We start from the raw sequence: 3646 nt of genomic DNA on the forward strand, positions 1-3646 counted from the left end.
CTGATTTTTGACATGTTGTTTGACACTTGTTTTGTTATCAAGTGTCGATTGGATGGGAAAATAGTTTGAAATTTAATTTGTCCAACAGGGTAATGTCACGTGGCAAAGTGTAAACTCAAGTGTACACCATAGTGCCTTTTACTAAAAATATATTGAACTAACTTTACGGCTAAGGTACAATGGTATGAGTGACGTTTCCGTCCATGCGGGTCGGGGCATTACAGTGTACATGTTGCAAGGTTCTTACCGATTGAACTTTACTATTTGTACACTGATTTTTGACACGTTATTTAACACTTGCATTGTTGTCAAGTGTCAATTAGATGGGCAAATTGGTTGAAATTTAAACTGTCCAACAGGGTAATGTCACGTGGCAAAGTATAAACTAAAGTGTACACCATTGTGTAATGTAGCAAGGTTCTTACCGATTGAACTTTGGTATTTGTACATTAATTTTTGACACGTTGTTTGACACTTGCTTTGTAGTCAAGTGTCAATTGGATGGGAAACTGTTTGAAATTTAAATTGTCCAATAGGTTAAAGTCACGTGGCAAAGTGTAAATTAAAGTGTAAACCATAGTGTACATCTAGCAAGGTCCTTACCGATTGAACTTTGCTATTTGTACACTTATTTTTGACACGTTGTTTGACATTTGCATTATTTTCAAGTGTCAATTGGATGGAAAAAATGTTCGAAATTTAAACTGTTTAGCAGGAAAATGTCACATGACAAATTGTAAACTGAAGTGTACACCACGTTGTACATGTAGCAAGACTCTTACCGATTGAACTTTGATATTTGTACATTGATTTTTGACACGTTGCTTAACATTTGCATTGTTGTCAAGTGTTAATCGAATGGAAAGACTGTTTGAAATTTAAACTGTCGAAAAGTGTAATATTACGTGGCAAAGTGTAAACTAAAGTGTACACCGTAGTGTACATGTAGCGAGATTTTTACCGATTGAACTTTGCTATTTGTACATTGATTTTTGACACATTGTTTGACACTTGCATCATAGTCAAGTGTCAATTGGATGGAAAAATTGTTTGAAATTTAAATTGACCATTAGGGTACTGTCACGTGGTAAAGTGTAAACTAAGGTGTACACCATAGTATACATGTAGCAAGGTCCTTACCAATTGAATTTTATTATTTGTACACTTATTTTTGACACATTGTCTGACAGTTGCATTGTTGTCAAGTATCAATTGGATGAGAAAAATTGTTTGAAAATTAAACTGTCCAGTAGGGTAATGACACGTGGTAAATTGCAAACTAAAGTGTACACCATGGTGTACATGTAGCAATGTTCTAATCGATTGAACTTCGCTATTTGTACCCTAATTTTTGACACATTGTTTGACACTTGCATTGTTGTCAAGTGTCAATTGGATGGAAAAACTATTTGAAATTTAAACTCTCCAACAGGGTAATGTCAGGTGGTAAAGTGTAAACTAAAGTGTACACCATAGTGTATATGTCGCAATGTTCTTACCGGTTGAACTTTGCTATTTGTATACTAATTTTTGACACGTTGTTTGACACTTGCATTGTTGTTCAGTGTCAATTGGATGGAAAAATTGTTTGAAATTTAAACTGTCCAACAGGGTATTGTCACGTGGCAAAGTCTAAACTAATGTGTACACCATAGTTTACATGTAGCAAGGTTCTTAACGATTGATCATTGCTATTTGTACACTGCTTTTTGACACTTTGTTTGACCCTTGCATTGTTGTCAAGTGTCAATTGGATGGGAAATTTGTTTGAAATTTAAACTATCCAACAGGGTAATGTCACGTGGCAAAGTGTAAACTAAAGTGTACAACACAGTGTACATGTAGCAAGGTCCTTACCGATTGAACTTGGCAACTTGTACACTGATTTTTGACACGTTGTTTGACACTTACATTGTTGTCAAGTATCAATTGGATGGGAAAACTATTTGAAATTTAAACTATCCAACACGGTAATGTCATGTGGTAAAGTGTGAACTAAAGTATGCTCCATAGTGTACATGTAGCAAGTTCCTTACCGATTGAACTTTGCTATTCGTTCACAGATTTTCAACCCATTGTTAAACACCTGCATTGTTGTCAAGTGTCAATTGGATGGAAAAGCTGTTTGAAATTTAAACTGTTCAACAGGGTAATGTCGCGTTGCAATATGTAAACTAAAGTGTACATAGTAGTGTACATGTAGCAAGGTTTTTACCTATTGAATTTTGCTATTTGTATACAGATTTTTGACACGTTGTTTGACACTTGCATTGTTGTCAAGTGTCAAATGGATGGAAAAAATTGTTTGAAATTTAAACTGTCCAATAGGGTAATGTCACATGACAAAGTATAAACAAAAGTGTATACCATAGTGTACATGTAGCAAGGTCCTTATTGATTGAACTTTGCATTTGTACACAGATTTTCGACACATTGTTTGACACTTGCATTATTGTCAAGTGTTAATTGGATAGGAAAACTGTTTGAAATTTAAAGTTTCCAACAAGGTAATGTCGTGTGGCAAAGAGTAAACTAAAGTGTACACTGTATTGTACATGTTGCAAGGTTCTTACCGATTGAACTTTGCTATTTGTACATTGATTTTTCACACGTTGTTTGACACTTGTATTGTTGCCAAGTGTCAATTGTATCGAAGAGCTGTTTGAAATTTAAGCTGTCCGACAGGGTAAAGTCGTGTGGTAAAGAGTAAACTAAAGTGTACACTGTAATGTATATGTAGCAAGGTTTGAACCGATTGAACTTCGCTATTTGTATACTGATTTTTGACAAGTTGTTTGACACTTGCATTATTGTCAAGTGTCAATTAGATGGAAAAACTGTTTGAAATTTAAACTGTCTAATAAGGTACTATCACGTGGCAAAGTGTAAACTAAAGTGTACACCATGGTGTACAAGTTGCAAGGTCCTTATCAATTGAACATTGCTATTTGTACACAGATTCTCGACCCGTTGTTTGACACTTGCATTGTTGTCAAGTGTCAATTGGATAGGAAAACTATTTGAAATTTAAACTTTCCAACAGAGTAATATCACGTGGCAAAGTGTAAACTAAAGTGTACACCATAGTATACATATTGCAAGGTTCTTACCGATTGAACTTTGCTATTTGTACACTTATTTTTGATATGTTGTTTGACACTTGTATTGTTGCCAAGTGTCAATTGTGTCGAAGAGCTGTTTGAAATTTAAACGGTCCAACAGGGTAATGTCGTGTGGCAAAGTGTAAACTATAGTGTACATGTAGCAAGGTTCTTACCGATTGAACTTTACTATTTGTATATTGATTTTTGACACGTTGTTTGACACTGGCATTGTTGTCAAGTGTTAATTGGATGGGAAAACTATTTGAAATTTAAACTGTCGAACAGGGTAATGTCACGTGGCAAATTTTAAACTAAAGTCTACACCATAGTGTACATCTAGCAAGGTCCTTAGCGATTGAACTTTGCTATTTGTACACAGATTTTCGACACATTGTTTGACATTTGCATAGTTGTCAAGTGTCAATTGGATAGGAAAACTGTTTGAAATTTAAACTTTCCAACAGGATAATATTAAGTGGCAAAATATAAACTAAATTTTACATCGTTGTATACATGTAGTACGATTCTTACCGACAGAACTA

This window comes from Olea europaea, unplaced genomic scaffold, assembly GCF_002742605.1.
Source record: "Olea europaea var. sylvestris unplaced genomic scaffold, O_europaea_v1 scaffold67, whole genome shotgun sequence".
Classification (NCBI taxonomy): Eukaryota; Viridiplantae; Streptophyta; class Magnoliopsida; order Lamiales; family Oleaceae; genus Olea; species Olea europaea.